The sequence below is a fragment of the Macrotis lagotis genome, chromosome 1 (genome assembly GCF_037893015.1).
Source record: "Macrotis lagotis isolate mMagLag1 chromosome 1, bilby.v1.9.chrom.fasta, whole genome shotgun sequence".
NCBI classification, from domain to species: domain Eukaryota; kingdom Metazoa; phylum Chordata; class Mammalia; order Peramelemorphia; family Peramelidae; genus Macrotis; species Macrotis lagotis.
In genome coordinates, this window is record NC_133658.1 from 171508395 (window position 1) to 171533772 (window position 25378).

At 35.4% G+C, this 25378-nt stretch overlaps 1 long non-coding RNA gene across 9 annotated transcripts in view; it reads left to right on the plus strand.

Moving 5' to 3' along the window:
• Window positions 1-25378, plus strand: part of LOC141504412 (uncharacterized) — a 135483-nt gene that overhangs the window by 86543 nt on the left and 23562 nt on the right. For 8 of the 9 annotated variants that reach the window (XR_012473358.1, XR_012473356.1, XR_012473354.1 and 5 more), the window contains one exon: window positions 17792-17901. This is a non-coding gene — a long non-coding RNA (uncharacterized LOC141504412). Of the gene's footprint in view, window positions 1-5366; window positions 5492-17791; window positions 17902-25378 lie in introns of all 9 variants that reach the window. The other variant, XR_012473360.1, reaches the window with a different exon arrangement.

Below are 25378 nucleotides of genomic sequence, written 5' to 3' on the forward strand. Positions count from 1 at the left end.
GTGGCAGCAGGTGCAACAGTGAGGCAGCAGTCCCTTGCCCAGGCACCAATTTGCTTATAACTCATTGCTTAACCTTACTCCTCACATGGTTGTCATATCTGCCATGATTATTCCTACTCTATTCTTTCAGGTCATCTTCCTCCCTAAAAATGTCTTCTTTGACTTGTCTTAGATCAGTCTAGAAACTAATCTTTCAGTCACAATCTCATGGCTCTTCAAGAGTTTGAACAGATTGGGAATTTTTGTCTGCCAGGAGATACTAGTATCCTTATCCTGTTCAATTCAAAAGATCTTTATAACCTGGCCCATTCCTATCTTTCCATTATAGTCCTTCTTACATATCTACCATTTCTTCTTCTTTTTTAAAAATTTATTTATTTATTTTGAATTTTACAATTTTCCCCCTAATCTCGCTTCCCTCCCCACCTCCCCACAGAAGGCAGTATGCTAGCCTTTACCTTGTTTCCATGGTATACACTGATCTAAGTTGAATGTGATGAGAAAGAAATCATATCCTTAAAGAAAAAAAATAAAGCATAAGATATAGCAAAATTACATAATAAGATAATGGTTTTTTAAAAATTAAAGGTAATAGTCTTTGGTCTTTGTTCGAACTCCACAATTATTTCTCTGGATACAGATGGTATTCTCCTTCATAGATATCCCAAAATGGTCCCTGATCGTTGCACTGATGGAATGAGCAAGTTCACCAAGGTTGCTCATCACCCTCATGTTGCTGTTAGGATGTACAGTGTTCTTCTACCATTTCTTCTTGCACATCATCTGTAATACAGTGACACTGGTTTCCTTGTTGCTCCTCACACAAAACATTCTCCCAATTGTATTTTCACAGGCTGTCCAATCACCCATGCTTGGAACTCTTTTCTTCTTCATCTCTTCCTCATTGACTTCCTTCAAGTCTCAGTTAAAATCACTTCCTGTAAGAAGTATTTCTCAGTCCTCCTTAATCTTAATGCCTTCTCTCTGAGATAGCCCCCAATTTATTCTGTATACATCTTATATACAAATATTCATTTGCATATTACCAACTACATTGGACTATGAGCTCCTTAAGAAGAGGAATTTTTTTTGGTTGCTCCTTTTTAAAAAAAATATTTATTTTTCCAACTAAATGAAAAGATAATTTTCAACATTCATTTTTTGTTAGATTTTTTGAGTTCCACATTTTTCTCCTCCCTTCAACTCCTTCCCCTTCCCCCCCAACACTGAGTAATCTAATATAGGTTATACATGCATAACTATGTTAAACATATTTCCATATTAGTCATATTATAAAAAAAGAATCAGATCAAAAGGAGGGGGGGAACCATAAAGCATAAAAGAAATTTTAAAAACTGAAAATAGCATGCTTTGGTCTGTATTCAGAGTCTACAGTTCCCTCTTTGGATGTGGATGGCACTTTCCATCAAAAGTCCTTTAGAATTATCTTGCTAAGAAGAGCAATAGTTGATCATCATACAATTTTGCTGTTAATTACAATATTCTCCTGGTTCTCCTCATTTCACTCAGCATCAGTTCTTGCAAGTCTTTCCAGATTTTTCTGAAGTCTGACAACTCATGATTTCTTACAGAAAAATAGTGTCCCATCAAATTCATATATCACAATTTGTTCAACCATTCTCCAATTGATGAGCATCCCCTCAATTTACAGTTCTTTGCCATTACAAAAGAGATGCTAAAATATTTTTGTACATGTGGGTTTTTTCCTTTTTCTTATGATCTCTTTGGGGGCATAGACTTGGCAGTGATATTACTGGATCAAAGGGTATGCATAGTCTTATTTCCCTTTGGATATAGTTCCATATCAATCTCCAGAATGGTAGGATCAGTTCACAATTTCATCAGCAATGCATTAGTGCCCCGGTTTTCCCACATCCCTTTCAACAGTTGCCTTTCTTTATATCCTTGCTTTCTTAGCATAGTGCTTGAAACATGGGACGTGTTCAAGAAATACTTGATTAACTGACATTCATTTGTATTTATTTGTCTTATATAGGTTGTATCCTCTTATTAAAAGAAAACACCTTGAGGAACTATTTCATTTTTGTCTCCTTTTTATCTCTATGTACCCACTGCTTAGCAGAATAGATATTTGTTGAATTTTATTGAATTAAAAGAGGAATTCCAAAGAGACTTTGCATGTCAAATGCTGGGTTCCAAAAAGTTATTTATTGGTGACAGCTGGGGAAAAACAAAGGAATTTAATTCAATAGATATTTGCCAAGTACTTTTAATGCACAAAGCACATTTTTATGGATGCACAACTGGCAGAGGATATGGAATATAAGATCCCAATGTGTCTATTTTTTGTTGAGTTTTAAGGAGCATTGGCTCACTAGAACAAATTGTTGCTTTGAAGATTTTCCTTAGACAAAGTATTTCCCATTCACACATTAAAGGTATATCAAACTCTGACACTATAACTGATCTTACTATTGGGATAACTTTGTTCATTGTTCTGCTGAGCATTAGAATCAGGGGAGGTATAGATATGAAGGTGAATGCTCAACCAAAGTGTTTGTCAGTATATAGAATTGGGCCTAGATAAAGATCCAAGAAAAAGAAGGATTCTTTTTTTTTTGCAAGTGTCCTTTTTTATTTTTACATTTTTAAAATTTATTTACACATTACTAAAATAGTCTTGTTGTTAAGAGTAAGCATAATCCCTCCTTCCCCTACAAAAATAGAAAATACAAAAAATTAAGTGAAAGAGAAAAAAATATACTTCAGTCTGTTACAGTACCATCAGCTCTGTCTCTGGGATGGATTGCATTCTTTATCTTAAGTCCATCAGAGAAGTAGTTTCCATATTTTCCCCCACAGTTGTTATTGCTGATTGTATTAAAAGGATTCTTTGTTGATGGAAAGGTTTAGCATATGCCCCCATTCATGAATGATACTGTACTAGCTACAATGAGTTTCATGACAATATATACAAAATCTCCTTTGTATAATCGATAGTTATGCAAAAGAGATTGTACTAGCCATCTATTGTGAAAAAACAAAGTGGATGATATATATTTATATATATACATACACACCCAGACAATGACATGCAACTTGATGGGTGGTGATCTGAGTTAGTCTATGAGAAACATATCTCTGAATCAGACATAGCACAAGGATTATGAGCTGGTGCCAGATAGGAGAACATTAGGCTGAACTGGTTTTGTGTGGGTTTTCAATTATCCCTTCAAAAAAGTAAATCTCTTTTAACAACAAAAATTTCCTTGAAATGGTATGTGATTATGAATTATGGAACACTATAATCTCAGAAGAATCAAAATTATGGGTGACTGAAATGGCAAATAAAATAGGCATGATGAGATCAAGTGAGATAATTTATATAAACTGCTTTGAAAATCATAGCACTTAGGGGCGGCTAGGTGGCGCAGTAGTGGCGCAGTGGATAGAGTACTGGCCCTGGAGTCAGAAGTACCTGAGTTCAAATCTGACCTCAGACACTTAATAATTACCTTGCTGTGTGACCTTGGGCAAGCCACTTAGCCCCATTTGCTTTGCAAAAACCTAAAAAAAAATCATAGCTCTCTGTATAGATGTCAGTTATAATAATTATTATCATGGCAGGTATAAATAGTCTGAGCTATACCAATCACTATTTCTGTATAAGAAATAAAGTAAAATGTAAACTATTTGAGGACAGGAATTGTTTTTGTATCCCAATGACCTTTCGCATAGTAAGCACTTAGGCAATATTTGTTGAATTAAATTAAGTGGTAAAAGGACATCATTAAAGAAGGATTGACAAGAAAACAAGAACAGCAAGGATCATTCAGTAGCTCTGTCTTTCTGCCATTTTTATTTATTCTTGATATTCAGATTTCCTCTCTCCCCTACCTATACATCATGCCTTGTAATAAAGAAGGAGCTCAACAAACTACCAATAGTTCAACAAAACGAACAACATATCAACCATGTTTGATGGTGTATATAATATTCCAAAACCCATATACCTCTATATCTGCAGCGAATTAGAAATAGGACTAGAGGAAGTCCTCTAGTATGCTGTGTCTATCCTCAAATGCAATGATACCATACTCAAATAGAAACAAAACCACTAAATCATAAATATTATTACAAGCTTAATGCTGACTTAGAAAACCACATATTAATATTATATCATGTTGTATTTTTATTTATTTATAAAGTACTTTTCTCATAATCACACAGTGAAATAATTAGTACAGGTGTTACTATTTCAATTTTACAAAGAAACTAAGGGTTTCAAAAAAAACTAGAAGAGAACTTGGAGATCATTAAAACATTTTACACTGGCTTTTTTACAGATGAGAAAAATGAGGCCCAGAAACATTTAAAGACTGGCACAGGGTCACAGTAAATGTCTGAAGTCAGATTCTAGCCCAGGTCTTCCTGAAATGAAGTAAGGCACTCTATCTACACTGCATCTAAATGACTTTTCCTTAATCACATAGGAAGTAAACATTCCAGGCAGATCTCTAGCTTGGCTCTAAATATAACATCTATTCATTATATCATTGCTATCTCTGGAGGAATTTTTATGAATAAATTCTTATCTATAGGATAATGAATAATGTCCTTATGAATAAGAATAGCTCAGAAGAGGGTGTGTGTGTGTGTATGGTTAGAAATATAGATAGAGATTGATACAAAGATAGAGATAGAAAAAGATAGAAAGATATACATAGATTAAAAAGAGATGAGAAAGATAGATGTATAGATAGATATATGGAAAGATAGTTTTAGAGTTAGAAGAGAACTTATAGGTCATCAGATTCAACTCTCATTGTATCTTGTTTTTTCTCACGAAAAGGTTTTTATTGTAACTCCTTACAAAACTTTCACTTGATTTTTTTCGACATTAATCCTTCATCTGACTACATGTTTTTTTCCTCTATATAGAGGGGAGGCTTACATAGTTTTAAAATATTAAGATATTTCTAACAGAGATAGAGGGGGAGGCTTACATAGTTTTAAAATATTAAGATATTTCTAACAGAGAATTTAGAATTTAGCTGAATATAAATAGGCAAAGCAGAAAGCAGATAAACAAAGATGATGGTTAGAGATTCAGGAATGTGGGAAACATCTTCTCAAGATGGTATCTGTTTTATTTTAGAATAATTGTGTAGAAGAAATTTCTGCAAGATGTTTTTTGATTTTTCTTTCTAGGTTTCTTTGAATTCTTGTGTTTGTTTTTCAAAGTTTGTGTTAAGCTCTGATCTTTTCTTTAAAAAAGTTTGAAAGTTACAATAAAGGTTCATTGCAGAGTGCTATTCTTGGTAATAAGCCTTTACCTTATGACTTCTGGAGTATTGTATTTCAAGATCTCCTCTCATTTTTAGTGAAAGCTGCCAGGTCTTGTGTGATCCTGACTATATTACAATGGAAATCAGAAAAAAACTTCCTGAAGGAGGTAGCACCTGAGATGAGCCTTGGAGCAAGGAAGTATTACTAGAGGTAGAATGAGGTAAGAAAACAATCCAGGTATAGGCATAATAGCCCTTACTGGTTATTTCTGACACTGTTTTCCTCTTTTATTTTGTTGTAGTGACTAAGTTCCAAGAGAGCAGGAACATGGTGACAATCATTTTCATGGCACACCAGGCTACTATTTAATCCTTTAGGCAATGATGATGACGACTGTGAGAAAATGATAGCCCATCTGAGATCTTAAAACACAATCTAAATTACTCATGATGGTGCTTAGCAGGGCTGCTCATATGTATGAATACGGTAGGCAGTCAGTCTATAGAGTGTGATTTCAAGGCTGGGAAGGCCCAGATGCACCTCCTCTGCCATCTGGCTGTTTATTGAAATTCAGAAATTTAGCCCTTCGGCTTAAGGCTCCCTTCCCAATTAAAGGTTAAATATTTGTTGAATTTAATTGAACTGGAAACATAAAACTTTAAGGTATTGCCAGTCATCCCCAACTTAAAGTGAAATAGTTTATCAGATATTGAAAGTTAGGATGAGGAGGAAGGGGTCTGATTCCATTGGAGGAAAAAGGAAAATAAGGATTCAGAATGGAGAGGTTGGAGATTTTAAACAGGTACACAGTTTTTTTCTCATCTGGAAATGAAAGTGCTCAATAAAATGACCACTAAAGTCTATTTCCACCTCTGTGATTCTGATTCTATTCCAAAAGTACCAAAAGTTCATCAGTCCTTGTTGCTATAAGTCAGGTAACTACTACCCAAGACAGCCCTGGTAAGTCTTAGGGAACTAAAGACTGAAGGAGTCCAACTAAAAGATTTTGCATCATAATAAAGATGCACAACCTAGGGCTCCCCAAATGCTATACAAAGCTTTAATAGTTTAAAATTAATATTATTGACTGACTGGCTACAGTAAAGGAAAATTCATTTAAAAACCCTACTCTTGGATGTACTCAGGACTATAGCAGAGTATGTACCTGTCACATATGTTTACATTTAATTTGCATTATTAACATTACCCCCATCACTTCATTAAATCTAAACAATAAACAGAACAATAATTCAAGCCTTGATTTATAATTGCCAATTCCAAAGAAGTAAATGTTCACACTGAAAATTTAACAACCATCTCTTAATAAACAGATAAGAATCAGCTTCAGGTCACCTCTGGTTTGGGGTTAAGAATCCCAGTCAGAAAAAGGGACAAGCATAGAAAGCAAATAATCTTAGAGGAAAAAAAAACCCAAATCCCAAAACCTTTGTCAAACCAAGAGCAATTTAGGAATTAATTATTAACCTAAGGAACAATTATTAGTCAGGGATGCTAAATTAATTCCAGGCTTTTGCTGGGTGTCTTTATTTGGCAAGTCTCTTGATCTCTTGGGATCTTGGTTTTTTCATCTATAAAATGAAGGGGTGAGACTAGATGGTTTTTAAATTCCCTTCAAGCTTCAAAACTATGATCTTGTCCTCAATTTACAAATGAGGAAATTGAGGCTTGGAGAAATTAAGCAACTTGTTCAAAGTCACATATCCAGATAGTAACAGGGCAAACACCTGAGCCAAAGTCTCTTGATTCCAAGTCTAACATTTTTCAGGGTTTAAAAATTAATGGACACAAATTCATTCCTATTGTATGGACTTAATCCAAGAATGGAATGAATTCCATTTCAGAATGGAAGCTGGGCTAAAACTCTATTTAGTTTTCTAAAAATCTGCACTGGTCCCACCCACATTTACCAAGGTTGCCCCTGGCATTCTTAACTTTCCATTAAAAATAATAATAATAAAGTAACAATATTGACATTTATATAGGGCTTTAAAGTTTCCAATGTACTTTATAAGCATAATGCCATTTTAGCCTTGTAACAACTCTATGATGTCAATCCTGGAGGTATTATTATTCCCATTTAACAAAGGAGAAAATTGGGGCTTAGAGAAATTACATGCTTGTTCAGAAGGCCACCTAGCTATTTGAGTCAGGGGTAAGGCTTGTACTTCCTGTCTCCAGTGGTACCTGCCATACCATGCTCACTCTTCCTACTAAAGAAGCAGATGCTTGATGACAAAAATACAGTCTGAACACCTTCAGAAGTGTCTAGAAAACCAAACCAAAACTGACTTAAAAAGAGAAGCAGTGTTTCTCCAAAACTTTTTAGATGTCTAAATGATTCTCCTACCAGTTTTGATTTCTTCTAGGTCCCTGGGCTAATGGAGCAAGGCTTATTTTGTGATTCTATCAAGTACAGTATTCTCCATTGCCACTTGTCATACTCATCATATACATACATAGGAAACTACCACCCTTAATAAAAGAAGAAAAAAAATCGAATTGATTTATCCAATAATGGAAAATAAAATAAATTTCAGTGTGTAAATTAATAGGGCAATTGCTTTGAGTTGTTTTTCCAGTAGTTTTTCCTGGTAGGATTCCATGAAACCATCCCTAATCTCAACTTCAGTCCCTCTTAGAGCCATAAGCAGATAATAATGAAATAGCTAGCTGGAGCTAGACTTTCAATGACTGCTCAGAGAATAGTTTCTCTCTTTGTGAAGCAAATCATTCAAAGAAGTAACATAGCCCGGAAACTTAGTTTCAGAAACATTTAATTGTAACCTGTTGAGTTACCTAGTTGGAATACACAAAGATTCATACCTATCCCCTCCATAGACCTCAAAAAAGTAAGTTGCTTCCTCCAGTTTGGGTACGAGTTTCCAATTAATTTCTTAGCATAGAGGAAAGAAATTCCCTTCACAAATGGATACCATCCCTAGTTATGATCTTAGATCTAGAATTGGAAAGTAGTCCAGAAACCATCTTGTCTACCTCCCCCCTCTCTCTCACCCATTTTATAGGCAAGGAAACAGACTCAGGGTCTTTCAATGATATGTCCAAGATCACAGAGGTAAGCTAGCTTCAGAAGTGGGATTTCAACCTGGGTCCTATGAATGAACCTAAAGTAAATGTTCTTTCCATTTGACTGTGGTGACTTGAGAGATGAGTCCAAGGTTGTTGCCTTAGGTTAGCTGAGAAGCTGAGACTTGCTCAGACACATAGAGATTTGAACCTTGGTCTTCCAAACTTTGAGTTGGTCATTCGACCATCTAAGTAACACTAATTTATGACATAATTTACATATACAACCCGTAGTATGCACCTTATTCCTTTTTCTCCCTTTACAGATAAAGAAACCAGGATTAAGAGGGGGCAATACTGGTTTATCCATAATAATATAGCTCACAAGTAGGTCTTTTAACTCCAAATCCAGGGGGTATTTCAAGTAGGGTTACTATGCCCCACTTTCTGCCTCTTATGACTGGGGTAGTTACCTGATATAGAAAAGGAGAGGGAAAGAAAGAATAACGGGGGGGGGGGCGGCGCAGATAGACACACACACAGACAGAGACAGAGAGAGACAGAGATAGAGAGAGAGAGCACTCAGCAGGACTATAGAAGTCTGAGGATGCTAGTGCACACACACAAACATGAGCACGGGCAAGACTAAGCATGCTTCCAGCCATCAGGGCTATTACTGGTTCCTGTTAATTTCTGCCTCTGCCAATTTATTTGTGAATTCCTCCTTTCCAGAATACCAGAGTCAACACTCAAAATTTGGGTCTCTGGCCAGGCTAGCCTCTTCCAGGTATGGGGAGAGCTGGCATCCATAGCGAGGCAGGAAGCTTCAGGAAGGACGAACAACCAGACCAGACTGAGCTTATCTGCTGAATCCCTTGTTATTTCCTGAGTGACCGGCCATTATAAAGCTCAGCACTTTATTTTTTATTCCCTATCTTGGCAACCTCAGCCCTCCTGAAAATGAACAGCTTTCCCAGTGCCAATAAAAAATTATTCCATTCCTCCTACCTAAAGCATCTTCGGAAGGATCGAAGGTTCTGGAGACTGGGGCACAGGCAGGGGCTGTAGGATTCCAGCCCAGGTGAGAGGGAGCTGAGCATAATCCCTCTGTCTCTCCTTAACCACATCCTTGGCCTCAACCTGAACCTTGTGGCTTGGGCTCAGTGAGAGAAAAGAGGCCTCAATATAACAGAAATAGATGACTCATTTCCAGGGTCTTCTCAGAAACCTTCTGAAGTAGACAGGGCAAGTATTATCACCCTTATTTTATAGATGGGAAAAATGAACAAAGTTAACTGATTTATCCAAGGTCAAGTAACCAGTAAGTGACAGAAATGGAACTGGCATCCAAATCTTTTGATTTTACATTCAATGATACTTGCTACTTCACTGTCAGAATATGACTTCTCACATCTAGATCTGTAGTTCATAAATTTTTATCTCTGTCTTCCCTGTCCTGCACTACAAAGATGCCCTGTGATTCCCTTATCACCTTTCTTCTGTACTTTCAATCCTATTTTTATTAATATCTTTTTTATATCACTTTCATTTCAGAATATTTTCTTTCTGCTCCTCTACCTAGTGAATCATCTCTTTTAATAAGGATTTAAAAAAGAGAGAGAATAACAGCAATTCAGTAAAACTGACTAGTATATCATCCATGTCTGAAAGCATATGCAATACTTCATACCTATGGTTTTGCAGTCCTATAAAGAAAAAAAATAGGTTTGGCTTTATTTTTTTCTGTAAATCCCCTTTTTAATCATCAGGCCGCCATCACTAGCTGATAACTGTTCAAAACGCCACAGTTCCCCTTAATATCACAATGGATTGCTCTCTTTTTAAAAAAAAAATATTTATTTAAGGCAATAGGATTAAGTGACTTGCCCAAGGTCACACAGGTATGCAATTTTTAAGTGTCTGAGGTCACATTTGAACTCAGGTCCTCCTGACTCCAGGGCTGGTGCTCTATCCATTGCACCACCTAGATGCCCCAGTCATAGTAGATCTCAAGGGAATAAGTTGAAAGATCAAGAAAGTAAAAAAAAAAGTTCGCTTAATCCATTATTGCAATGCCAGCTGCTTCTATTTTATTTTGTTTTTTGAATTCCTTCCAGATCTCTTACCTAGTTCAAATGTTCCATTCTCTACGAAGCCTCCCACAATTTCCACAAGTAGAATAAATCTTTCCTTTCTCACATCTCACATAAGAAACTCTCAGTCTTTTTTTTTTTTAGGTTTTTGCAAGGCAAATGGGGTTAAGTGGCTTGCCCAAGGCCACACAGCTAGATAATTATTAAGTGACTAAGACTGAATTTGAACTCAGTTCCTCCTGACTCCAGGGCCAGTGCTCTATCCACTGTACCACCTAGCCGCCCCCTCTCAGTCCTTTCTTAGGCTCTTACTATTTTTTATTTTGGTTTAGAATTACTTGTGTTTCTTTCTACTCTACTACTTTCTCCTTTTCCTTCCTTCCTTCTACTACTAGAGATTGAACTCAGTAAGGAAAGGTACCTGTCTATCTCCCCACCCTAACCACTATCCCCCAGTGCTTAGTATAGTGCTCTCTATGTATTTTCTACACTTCACAGGATCTAGGGTTTCATTCATACATGTGGTTCTTCCTTGATAAAAATCTCATATCCTCCCCCACTCCAACTCCTCTGCCTCTGCTATATAGCTAGGTGCAGTAAGTAGATAGACACCTGAGCTTAGAGTCAGGAAGACCTAAATCCAAATCTTGCCTCAAACATTTAATATTTATGCAGCCTGGACAAGTCTCTAAACCTCTCTTCCTCAATTTTCTCATCTTTTAATTGAATGGGTTAGGCTTTCAGTCACCTAAAGAGACAAACTGCCCATTTCTCATATACCTAAACCCCCAAACTCCATTAGTTTGCACATAAACCAATAATAAGAAATCCTATGAGAAATTACGTCATTTACCTCAAATTGTGTTTTAAAAGTCTGCAAGATGTCCATAGGAAATAGGAAGCCCCTTCTAACATGACCAGATGTGGCATACTTATGTAGTCTGTATATCTCTGTGTATGGAGGCAGTAAGAATGGAAGATTTCCCTGAGGAATTCCAAAGGTATTTAGAAAGTCTGAGGGTAGGGACTTTGGAAGCCACGGGAAGTAGTACTGGACAGCAACCAATATGGTACCACAGAGCTCAGACCATGTTCAGGCAAAGGGGGTCTGAGGTCCCTAACATTCAATCTGAGATGCCAGCATAGGCCCTACTGATCTACTATGAACCTCAGTGATCAAGTGAGGCCTTACCCAGGAGGTAGAAATCAATGCAAGAACCCAGGTAACTCAAAGCAAGACCAAGCATGGCTCATTATCTCACCCAAAAGTGTGGCAGAAGATGGAGATTGGTCCTGGGACAAAGCTCTGTTCAGGAACTCAAGTTTGAGGGACAAATAAATATAGAAACCATTGACCAGAGGGGCAGCTAGGTGGCACAGTGGATAGGACAGTGGTCCTGAAGTCATACCTCAGACAAATCTGGCCTGGGACACGTAATAATTACCTGGCTGTGTGACCTTGGGCAAGTCACTTAACCCCATTGTCTTGCAAAAAAACCCCAAAAAGAAAAAAGAAAACATTGATGAGGAACATTTTTTTGGAAAGGCAAGGCAAGGCAAGGCTAGGGAAAAGGCAAGGCAAGACAAGATTTTGAGGAAAAAATTGGAAGGATAATAATTTTTATTTAAAAAAGTAGCAAACATTACATAAATGGACTGCCTAAAAACTAGAATAGACAAACACAAATCAATGACTTCATGATACAGTAAGTACAGTCTCATAGTAGAACAAAATCAAAACATTGAAGAGGTAAAAGAAAGTATAAGCTATTTAAAATCAAAACAACTGATCTACAAAGAGAGCTAATTTAAGAATAATTGGATTTCATAGAAATAAGGACTTAAAAAAAGCCTTGACACCACATTTCATGAAATCAAAAATGAAAACTGCACAGATCTATTAGAATCAGAGAGCAAAGTAAAGATAGAAAGAATTTAATCATCACCTTCCAAAAAGAAAAGTAGTAGGAATATTTTAGCCAAAATCTAGAGTTCCCCAACCAAAGAAAAAATACTACAAGCATGCAGAATCAGTTCAAGTACAAAGAAATGACATGTTCTCTTTGCTGTCAAATTACCTTCTCTGTCCACATGTCTTACAACAACCCCTAAAAGAATATAAGCTCTCTGAGGATAGCTTTCCTTTTCTTTTTCTTGCATTCTCAGACTGTAGAATAATGCCTTATATATAGTAGAAATTTGTTAGTAACTGGCTGCCTGAATGCTAACTGGAGAAAGAGAGAAAGGAGAGGAGGGGAAGGGGAAGGGGAAGGGGAAGGGGAAGAGGAGAGAGAGAGAGAGAGAGAGAGAGAGAGAGAGAGAGAGAGAGAGAGAGAGAGAGAGAAATAGTAACAGTAAACATTGTTCTGGGGTATCATGAGGATGATGAGTTGATCCATAGGGCAGTCAATTGATATTCCTTTTCCAGAAGCAATCTATTAGATTATTGGGTTCAGAGAAATAGGTTGAAAGGAGTGTGTATATGTGTGTGTGTGTATGTGTGTGTGTGTGTGCGTATGTGTTCATGTTCAAATGTCCACACAGTGAACCATGCAGTGAGAAATCACAATGATTGCTACAAGAGTTCATTAACCTCTGCCTAGTCCCATTTCCCCCAGCGATTGTTTAAACCATGTGAAAACCCCCTAAATCTCCCAAATGATTCATCTTTGAAGATTCTTCTAGAGAATTGAATTTGCTCAATTATGTAGGCAGTTGTTATTTGACCTTGCTCCCATGTTGCCTCAAAAGTTTGGTTTTTATATCTCTGTTCCTTTCTAGCCTCACTCCATTCCCCATATTTCCAAAGTTGAAGCCACCACATCTCATTGTCCTTTGAGTTGGTCTCATTTTTTTTGTTATTCTGTCAGATGAAATAGAAACTGTCTAGGAAGAAGTCACTGAATGTGTCATTCAAGGACTAGCAGGCGCTCCAGTGTCCAGGGAGAAACAAATAATTGACTCACTTGTTTGTCTTTATATAGGGTTGCTCTCCCTTCTTATTCTGAATTGCAGTGCTCACTTAGCCTTATTCTTTGTCTTTGAACTCTAGAGACAGCCCTGAATTTTAGTAATATTCCCCTCTGGAAAGGAGACTTATTCAAGGTCACATGAGGAAGTCAAGGGTCCAGACCAGAACATAGATTCTCAATACCTCCCCTCCCCCAACTTCATTTTGCTTGATTGCTTCTCTGTTGTGGTTTATCAGGGAAGAGGTCAAAGTTCAGCATAGATAGTGATCCAACTTATACCTCCCTATGAGGTTTCAGATACCACTTCTGCAAATAAGGGGTGTAGGAAATTGGGGGATTTTTCATCTGGACAGAAGAGAAAGTAATGGAGGAAAGGCCAGAATGCAGGCTTCTGAATAGACTTTATGACTTTTATCTGAGGACTAGGATGGATCTCCAAGTTTGGAAAAGTTTATCATCAAAAGGTTGGACCAGCTGCTTCAGAGATGTGGTAAGAGATAAATAAAATTACTGAATAAAGGATGAATAAAAATAAAATAAAATAAAATGAAGATAAGGATGAATAAAACAACAATACTGTTTTAAGAACAACTTTAAGCAAATAAAATAATCTTTACTATTATAAATACCCAAATGAACTATAAAGGACTTATGAAGGAAGACACTACCTGAGAAAGAACTGACAAATAGAAGTATATATAGAATGATTTTACATATATACATATTTGTGTAAAGTGGTAGCTTTCTCTAGGCCATGGGAAAGGGAAGAAAAAAGGGGGGGGGAATTTACAAGATATATTATATATATTTAAATATTTAAAAGGAATAGCAAATTGTGCATATTAGATTTGTGGTTACCATGTGTAATCATCTTTTTTATATGATCATACTATGTTATGGAAATTCTTGTTTAATTCCATAAATTAAAATCAAAATAAACAAAATTTTTTTAAAAGGTCTGGATGAGGAGGGATCACAGTCAAAGTTAGATGGTGTTAATGTACTGTATAACTAACTAGAATAGGAACAGAGACTGGCAAATAGAAGGACTTCCTTAAGATGGGGGGTTTACAGTAGTTTCTTTTTTAATTAAAATTTTATTTTTCCATCTACATGCAAAGGAAGTTTTCAACATTTTATGTTTATGATTTCCACATTTTTCAGCCACCCTCCCTTCCCTCCCCTCTCTCCATGGTGACAATTTGGTAAAACTTGTACATGAACAATGGTGTTTAATATATTTCCACATTAGTTATATTTCCATTAGAAAGATGATTTATAACTAAGGGGGAAAGAAAAAACCATAAGGAAAGAAAATACATAGAAAAATTAACAGTACTTTCTAACTCACATTTATATCGTTTTATAGAGTATTTTCTTCACAAACACTCTGTGAAGCAGGTAGCATAATAACTTTAATATCCTATTCCAGATGAAGTAACACAGGTAGAGAAAGGACAAGTGATTTCCTTGGAATTTGAACCTGTGTCTCCTAGTTCAAAATCCACCACTCTTTACACTTTTTTATTTATATTTATATACATAAATATATATGTATATATATATAAACACATATATGTGTATATATCTATGTCTATATAGATTAGATATAGATATAGAGATCTGTAGATACCAAATAGAAACCAAAATTATTAAAAAAACAAAAAAAAAACAGAATTGGATGCTCTAAAAATGTGATCCATGCTAAAGATTATCTTTGAGCTCTGCCAGTGGGGTGGGAAGTATCCCTCATGATAGTTCCATAGCACTTCCTGTTGAAAGGAACATGAAAGGAGCTCCTTAATAATGGGAACAAAAAACCAGAAACTTCCAGGAAGGCTGAAAGGCAGGGCTCCCCGTGAACCCGACTCTCAGTTTTTAGACAACATAAATATGATGTTTATTTTTGGGACTAAAGGACAGTCCCAAGCCAAGAAAATAGCAGTTCCCAGAAATCAAGGGACTGACTGTTACTACCAAGCTGTGCCATTACTTTTAATAGTCTAGTCCCAGGAACTGTTGTACATGGACGCTATTTGGGAGGAATTTCTCTAAATAGTGTGATAGAGGAGGAAATGGGCATCAATTTAGCCTTCTCAATTTGCTTTCTAGTTCTATTAGAAAGAAAATTGTTTGTAAGCTTGCCTTGATATAAAGGGGTTAACCTGGATGGCCTCTGAGGTCCTTTTGGCTTTAAGATGCTATGAGTCTATTGAACCAGATTTGAATAGAACTCCAAAACTTATTAACTATGTGACTATGGCCAAATCATTTCAAATCTCTGTATACTAGTTTCTTCATCTATAAAGTAGAACTAGTTATTACTTGCACTAACAACTACTGAAGAATTGTTATATGCAAAAATGCTTCACAAACTTCAAAGCACTATCCAGATGAGATCTCTTCTCTTCCTTCTCTCCATCTCCTTCTTCTCTTCTTCTTTCTCTATCTCTTCTTCTTTTTCTTCTTCCTTCATTGTCTTCTCTTCCTCTTCTTCTTCTTCCTTTTCTTCCTTCATCTCCTTTCCTTCTTCCTTCTCTTCCTCACTGTGTGAAGGAAAAAGTATTAGCTTGAATGGTAGGAGATGCTGGTTCTAAATTTTTGCTCTTTGACTTGCTGACTTTCTTGGGATAAGTCACTTAACTTCTCTGGATCAGTTTCCTCTTCTATTAAATTTGGGATACTGAACTTTTTTTATATCTAGATCCATTCAGCAGTCTGCTAAACTCAAAATACATCTACCTGAACTTTTCCTCATTATTCTTAGTTTTCTGATTCCCAGAGGGCCTTCGGGTGCTGTTAAAACAGCTAAGTCATAAGAAGGGAGATGGAAAAAAAATGGAGAGGGAAAAGTAGAGGATGGAAGAGTGTGGGAATTATGGATCCCACTAGAAGGGACCTTCAGGACCATCTTCCTAATTTTACAGATGAGGAAAATAAGGCTCAGAGAGCCTTTTCTGGGGATAATGTTTTTATTTTTTTTTGTTTTGTTTTTTTGCAAGGTGATAGAGTTAAGTGATTTACCCAAGGTCACACAGCTAAGTGATTATTAAGCATTTGAGGATCAATTTGAAATCAGGTCCTCCTGACACCAGGGCTGGTGCTCTATCCACTGCACCACCTAGCCACCCCAGGATAATGTTTTTTTTAAGTGCATAACATAAAATATATAGGATTGTAAAAGAAACAAGATAAATTGAAATATATTTATGAAATATTTTTTAAAAACCATGTTCGTGGATCCCCTAGATTCAGTTCACAGATTAATCCCAGGTTAAGAACTTTTTGTGTTAAACCCATAGGGAGATTTCTTTTTTAAAATTTTAGCCCTCATGTTCCAGTTGCCCTGTGAATATGTCCTCTTGGATATCCAACCAGAACCTCAAACTCAAAATACATCTACCTGAACTTTTTCTCATTATTCTCAGTTTTCTGATTCCCAGAGGGCCTCTGGGTGCTGTTAAAACAGCTAAGTCATAAGAAGGGAGATGGAAAAAAATGGAGAGGAAAAAGTAAAGGATGGAAGAGTGTGGGATCATAGATCCCACTAGAAGGGACCTTCAGGACCATCTTCCTAATTTTACAGATGAGGAAAATAAGGCTCAGAGAGGCAAAAGCAACTTGCTTTTGACTAAGTATCAGAAATAGAATTTGAACTCAGGTCTTGCATACTTTAAGGTCAATACTTCCTCCCCATAAGAGAAAAGTAAGGAAAGGGAAAAGTAAAAGGAAAGAGAGAAAGAAAAGCAAAAGGATGAGGGATGGCATTGTCAGGGTGACCCAAACCACTGTGTCAATGAGCCAACATCCAGTGAATCAGAGAACCTTTTTTCTGCTACTTGCTATCTGTGTTCCTTTCCCTGGATCTCAGTTTATTCATCTGTCAAGAGGGGGTAGTGGTGGTCAGCTTTAGCTCTAAATCCTGGGATTCTACAGTTCCTCAGCCTGTCAGGGTTCCTAGGCTGACATCCAGAATAGATGCTGGTTACCCTTCCTTAGTTTGATGCTGCATAGTCTGGGAGTTTTCTTCTGCTCTGTGACAAGGTAATGATTGCCTCCAGACTATGCTGCAGCACCTGATGGCCCAGGAAAGAAACTTCTTGCCACTGAAACCTTTGGTCCTGTGAAAGAGATCAAGACCATAAACTGATGGGAATGGTGTTGGTTTATTCATTCATTCACAAGCTGCAGAGGGGTTGCCAGTTTGCATTGGCCAAAGGAGTTCCATACACTGATTAAATCATTGACATCAGAAAAAAACATTAGATTGACTTGGGAAATGAAGGGCTCCATGTAAGACAACAGACCTAAATTTGATTTGCAAGAATTTGGCATGACTGGCTCTGGACAAAACAGTGAAGGAGATGATGCACCAAACCAAGGCTTTTTGTGTCTTCCTCTTTTTCACAGATGCATCAGAACCAGGACTACCCTTTGCTGAGTCCTAATATTAATCTGCTTTCCCTGGGCAGGCTTCCCTACAACCTTTTCCCCACAAACATAGAAGCTCTAATGGATTGGTGAGTTTTTCTTAGGGTTTTGCAGGAGGCAACTACATAAATGTATTCAGAGCTTAGAGGAAAACATGCTGAATTTGGAATCAGAAGACAGGTTCAAATTCAGATTCTGACATTTTTATTATCTATATATCAATGGCTATGTCGTTCATTTCCCTTGCCCTCAACTTCCTCATCTCAAAAATCTAAAATCTATAAAGCTCATAAATAGGAGTAACTTAAATTAATTTACAGATTTAGTGCTTTATCAATTAAACTGCCAAGCAGTTACTTTATAGAACTAGACAAAATAATAACAAAATTAATCAGGAGGGACAAAAGGTCAAGAATTTCAAGGGAAATAAAGGAAAATATCAGAATGAAGAAAGCTTACTAGTCTCATCAGATCTCAAAACCATTTGCTATCAGTTTAAAAACAGAAAATTTGATCATTGGATCAGACTGGATACCCAAGACTCAGAAACAAACATAACCTAATGGGCAGCAAACATAAATATATCAACTACTAAGACAAAGATTCCCCATTCAACAAATAGTGTTGGGGAAACTGGAAAACATATTGATAAAAATTAGATTTAGACCAGTATCTTATATCACATGACTTATATGTCAAATTGGCATCAATTAAAAATTAGAGGAGAGTTAGGTGGCACTAGTCTTGGAATCAGGAGGACCTGATATTTACTAGCTATGTGAACCTGGGCAAGTCACTTAACCCAATTGCCTCACCCCCCCCCCCCCCAAAAGAGTAGAATGGAAGAAGTTAATAGAAAAAAGTACGGCTAGAGGGAGAATTTTTAATGAGACAAAGGTTAGTAAGAGAAGACACTAGAGAAAAGTTAGTAAGTTAGACAAAGGTGGTAAGAGAAGACAAAGGGGGCAATTTTGATGATATAAAATTGAATAGCTTTTACACAAGCAAAATCAATACAATTAGAAGTAGTTACGCAAGAATCATTGTGGTAAATAGCTGTGATAAGGCAGGATATCTCAAATTTATTGGAAATTGATGTGATTTAAAAGAATGAATCATTAGATGGAAAAGGAAGGAAACAAGCATTTATTGAGTCTCATGTTCAGAACTGTATAAATATCAAAGGATATGAGCAAACAATTCTTAAAAGACTTGCAAATAACAAGGAATAAGCAAGGAATCATTCTGAAACACTACTTATAAACTAAAATCAAAACAACATTGAGGCCTCATTTAATATACAGCTGTCTGGTAAGGATGACAAATGATGGAAATAGGGAAAGTTGAAGGGGTTGTGGAACTATAGAGGCCTTAATGCTTTATATCTGGAGCTGTGAAATAGTATAATCATTTTGGAAAGCAGCTTGTACTTTTGCAAACAGAAGTGACTAAACAATCCATAATATTTGACCCAGAGATTCCACTTGCAAGGCAAATACCCTAAGGGGGCCACTGATGAAATAAAAGGTTGCCCAAATACAACAAAATATTTATAGAAACAACTTTTTGTGGTAATACATAACTGGAAAAAAAGTAGATGCCCATTGATTGCTGAGGTGGCTAAATAAATATTATTGTGACATAAGAAATGACAAATATGATGACCACAGAGAAGCATGGAAAGACTTACATTAATTGATGCAGAGTGAAGTAAGCAGAGCCTAGAAAACAATGGATGCAATGATTTACACCAATGAAAATAGAACAACCATCTTAAAACAGTAAGAATCTGATGCAAAATTACAAAGAAAAAGCTTGGTTCCAGAGAAGTAATATGAAAAGACGCTTATCCCTATTCCTTTGAGGAGAAGCATGTGTTTTAGGGAGTCTATGAGTTTGGAACACTGAAAAAATTGTTAGATTTTTTTCAACTTTTTGATAAGATTTTTCGATATTTTTTCCTTTCTTTTTTCCTTATTTCCTTTTTTTAAAATTCTAAGCATGCTATTTTTCACTTTCTTTCATTTTTTCTTTTATCTGAATATTTTTGTACAAAATTACTATTATGGGAATGTTTTGCGTAATTGCACATGTACAACCTATATCTGATTTCTTATCGTTTCAGGAAGAGGGTAGGGGAGGAAGGAAGTGATCTGGAAATCAAAACTTAAAAAAATTAAAAAATTTTAAAAAATTTAAAAATTTAAAAAATAAAATTTTTTTTTTTACAAATCCCTGTTATATGGACAGCTTTATGGGAGGGTGAGTTGAAAGAATATAGAAGGAAACTTAGATGATATAAGGCAACAATATCCCTTGTATTTATTTTTTAAAATAAAAACAAAGAAAAATAAAAGATTCACAAGGGGATACAGTGCTATTGTTATCACTACTGTGTTGAAATACTCTTCACTTCAGGGTTACTGGTCTCCTTTGCTATTCTAAGAAAAAGACATTTCATCTCTTGTCTGTAGGCATTTTCTCTATCTTTGAAGGCTTTTCCTCTTCATCTCTGCCTTTGAGCTTTCCTGGCTTCCTTCAAATCCCAACTAAAATTCTATCTTCTACAGAAAATCTTCCTAACCCTCTTAATTCTAGTGCCTTCCCTCTTTTAATTTTTTTTCTATTTATTCTATATCTAGCCCATTGTCCATATTTGTTGGCTTATTGTCTCCTCCATTAGATTGTGAGTTCCTTGAAGGCAGGGGTACTGTTTTTCTCCTTTTGTATTTCCAGCTCTTAGCAGAATTTGTTGCAAAAATATTTAATAAATGTTTACTGACTGACTGAATTACATATTCATTTAAAATGTAACATGGTCATAGTTTCATGGACCATCTTCTTTTATTCTTCATATATTGAAATGCTTGTTTACTTAATGATTGCTATATTCATAATTTTTAAAAGAAAATTTTAAGCAGGAAAATATGGGTTCAGAATAAACTGTTGTTCTTTTTTCCCTTTTAAATAGTATTTTATTTTCCCCAATTACATATAAAGATCATTTCTGACATTCATTTTTTTATCAGATTTTGAGTTCTAAATTTTTCTTCCTCTTTCCCCTTTCCATTCCCAAGACAACAAGCAATTTGATATAGGTTATAAATGTTTTATCAATGTCATTCTTTTTGAACAAGGAAAAAAACCTCATAATATATGAACAGAAATTTACTTTCAAATTAAAAAGAAAAAAAGAAAGGCAAATTTAACCAATTTTAATTTTTTCAACTCTAAAATTGGTAAAGTTGACAAAAGATGAAAAATGCTGGAGAGGCTACAGGAATATAGGCATAATAATGCCTTGTTAGATTGAACTGGGAAGTAGTTCAACCATTCTGAGAAATAATTGGACATTTTACCATCCTCAACCCCACAGTATCTAAATTGAATGTGCTCTTTGATCCAACGATACTCCTATTGGACATATGCCCTAGGGAGGTTAAAGACAGAATTCTTATTTATACAAAAATATTTATAGGAACAATTTTTGTAGTAGTAAAGAACTAGGAAAAAATTCTGGATTTCTATCAATTAGGGAATGACTTAGCAAATTATGCTATATTAATGCAATGAAATATTATTATACTGTAAGAAATAATGAACATAAAGAATTCAGAAAAATTTGGAGAAACTTCATGAATTCATGTGGAACAAAATAAACAGCTCAAAGAAGAATGCACATGATTATCAAAATTATGGAAAGGAAAACAGCATTGAAAGACTTTGCAACTCAATACAATGGCCAATCATTATTTTAAGATTGATGTAAAATGTGCCTACCTCCTATTGAGAGAGAAGCTGTGGCATGGAGGTGTAGAATGAGATATAATTTTTTAGTTATGACCAATATGTTGAATTGTTTTACTTAACTGTAGTTATTATAAGAAAAGAATTAAAGGCAGAAATAGGGAAGATATCAGTCAATGGAAAATAAGAATAAATTTGAAAAATAGAAGAAAGCATCAATAAGCTATTTCAAAACAAAATGATTTACACATTTGATCCAAAATGCTTCTAATATAATTCATGTGTATTTTAATTCTGCATGAACAATATATCTGTACTTCTGTTTTCTAAGGGGGAAAAAAAGGTCAAATCAACCAACATTTATCTTTTCAATTGATATTTTATTTTTTTCAATTACATGTTATGAAAGTTTTTCAACATTCATTCATATGCATATGCATATTTCTAAGTTATGTAATTTTCTTCTACTCTCCATTCCCACCCCTCTCTCCTTAGTCAGGTGAATATTGTACATATACATTTATGTTTAACGTGTTTACAGATTAGTCATTTTCTGTATGAGGAATTAGAATTAAGGGAAAAGAAAGAAAATCATGCAATAGGAATGAAATACATAAGAGAAGTTTTTAAAAAGTGAATATAGTGTTCATTAGGATTCTATAGGGTTTTTTGTTCTGTTTTGTTTTGTTTTCTTCCTCTGGATGGGGATAGTATTGTCTATAGCTGGTCTCCAGGGTTGTCTGAGTTCTCTAAACTGCTGAGTGGAGCTGCATACATCAAGGTTGATCATCTTGCAATGTTGTTGTTAAAGTGTACAGTGTTCTCTTGGTTCTGCTCCCTTCACTTAGCATCAGATACCTTAAGACATTCTATGCTTCTCTAGAGTCTGACCATTCATGGTTTCTTATAGAACAGTAGTACCTCATAAAATTCATGTACTTAACTTGTTTAACCATTCCCCAATTGATGTACCTCCCCTCAATTTCCAATTCTTTGCCACTACAAAAAAAGCTACTATGAATATTTTGGAATATGTGGGACTTTTCCCATTTTTAAATGATTTCTTCTGGATATAGACCTAGTATTTGTATTGCTGGGTCAAAGGGTATGATCAGTTTTATTGCTCTTTGAGTATGGTTCCATATCAGCATTTACTTTTTAAACAAATCTATTTATTTTTCCAATTATATGTAAATATAATCTGTCATCTATGAAGAGGGGAGAAATTTATGATCAAACAAGAAATATTATAAATTATAAATTGCTAAATGGGTGATTTTGACCATATTAAATTAAAAAGATTTTACACTAATAAAACGAATGCAGTCAAGATTAGAAAGAAGGAAGAAAGCTGGGAGACAATTTTTCACAGCTAGTGTTTCTGATAAAGGACTCATTTCTAAAATATATAGAGAACCAAATCAAGTTTATAAAACTACAAGTCATTCTTTAATTGATAAAGGGTCAAAGGATAGGAACAGGCAGTTTTCAGATGAAGAAATCAAAGCTATTTATAATCATATAAAAAGGTTCTAAATCATTATTGATTAGAGAAATACAAATTTAAAGAACTATGAGGTACCCATCTTACAACTATCATATTGACTAAAATGATCAAAGAGGATGTGGGAAAATTGGGACATTAAGCTTTGCTGATAAGTTGTGGACTGAGCCCGTCATTCTGGAGGGCAATCTGGAACTATGGCCAAAATCCAAAGCTGATCATATCCTTTGATCCAACAGAACCCATATTAGGTCTGTATACCAAAGAAATCATTAAAAATGGTAAACATCTCACATGTTCAAAAATATTTATAGCAGCTCTTTTTGTACTGGAAAAGAACTGGAAATTAATGGAATGCTCATCAATTGGGGAACGACTGAACAAGTTATAGTATATGAATGCTATGGAGTACTATTGTTATATAAGAAGTCATGAGCCATTGGACTTTAGAAAAGTCTATAAAGACTTACATGATCTGATGCCACATGATGTGAGCAGAACCAAGAGAATATTGTATACATAAATAACAGCATTGTAAGATGATCAATTATGATGAATATAGCTCCTCTCAGCAGTTCAGAGATCAAGAGAGACCTGCTATGGACAATGCCATCCATATCCAGAGGAAAAAACTGCAAAGTCTGAATTCATGCTATGATCACTTTTTGAACAATTCTTTTATGTTTTTCCTGCCTTTCTCATGTTCCCCCCCCCCTTAGTTCTAATTCCTCTTTCATAACATGATTAACATGTAAATATGTTAAACAGGAATATACATGTACAACTTTTACCAGACTGTTTACCACCATGGGAGGGGGGGGAGGAAAATGTAGAACTCATAATTTGCAAATGGATAAATATTGAAAAACTACCATTCCATGTAAAGAGGAAAAAGAAAATAAAGAAAATAAAATAAAATTTCAATTATAAAAAATTAGAAAGCATTTATTTTTAAAATGGATTCACTTATTTTTCCAATTATAGGTAAAGATAATTTTCAATATTTATTTTTATAAAGTTTTCTCCCTCCTACTCTTCCTTCTCCTACCATAAGATAGCAAATAATCTGATAAAGGTTTTACACCTATATCTAGCTACATCTAATTTATGTCTATATCTAATCTATCTCTATCTCTGTCTCTATCTCTATCTTTATCTCTATCATCTCTATCTCTATCATCTCTATCTCTATCCACATACACATATTTCCATATTATTTCACATGCTATGAAAGAAGAATCAGAACAAAAAAAATAATGAGAAAGAAAAAACAAAAAACAAATTAAAAAAGTGAAAATAGTATGCTTTGATCTGCATTCAGATTCCACAGTTCTTTCTCTGGATGTGGATAGTATTTTACCATCACAGGTATTAAATATTTATATGAGCTGTTATTACTCTTACACTAGGTTTGACACCTATGGGTTATATTTAATTCGTGTTCAAACAGTCCTCCCATTTTTACTTCCTAAACATTTCTGGAAATTTCCCTTTATGCCCACCCTGCCCCTATATTAACTGTTTTCTTCTCACCAACACACCAAAATTGTCTCACTGGTCTGCCTAAGAGTTTTGTTGTTCAGTTGTTTTTTAGTTGTGTCCGACTCTTCATGCCCCATTTTGGGGTCTTCTTGCAAAGATACTGGAGTGTTTTGCCTTTCCTTCTCCAACTCATTTTACAGTTTAGGAAACTAAGGTAAATATGGTAAAGTGACTTGCTCAGGGTCACATAGGCAGAGACCAGATTTGAATTCAGAGAAGATGAGTCTTCCTGACTCCAGGACCTGCACTCCATTTGCTGTCCCACCTACCTGACTAACACTTTTATCTCCTTCCTAACCCATTCTTCATTACATTACTTAAGTAATCTTTCCAATATGAAACTTTTAAGTCACTCATATAAAAAATACTCTCCTAGATTCCCACTAATTACAAAAGATAATAGAAAACCCATATCTCCATAATTTAAGGTCCCCATCTCTAGCCATATTTTATTCTCTATTGCCTCCTTCTCCAGAGTGTAAGTACCCCTCTGAATTGGAAGTTGGGTAGAAGTGAATTCTAGGCACATGGAAAAGCCAGTGCAAAGGTATGAAGACAATAAATAAAATATGTGAAAAACAGAGAGAAGGCTCTCTGGATCACAGAGAGCCAGACGTGAGTGATATCCAGTGAGGAAGGAATGACAGGTCGGGGGTCCTGTTGTTTAAAGGCTTTAAAAACCAAACAAAAGAGTTAATATTTGATTCTAGTTGCAATATGGAGTCACTGGTCTTGATGGAGAGATTTGTGACCTAATTTTTGTTTAGGGGAAA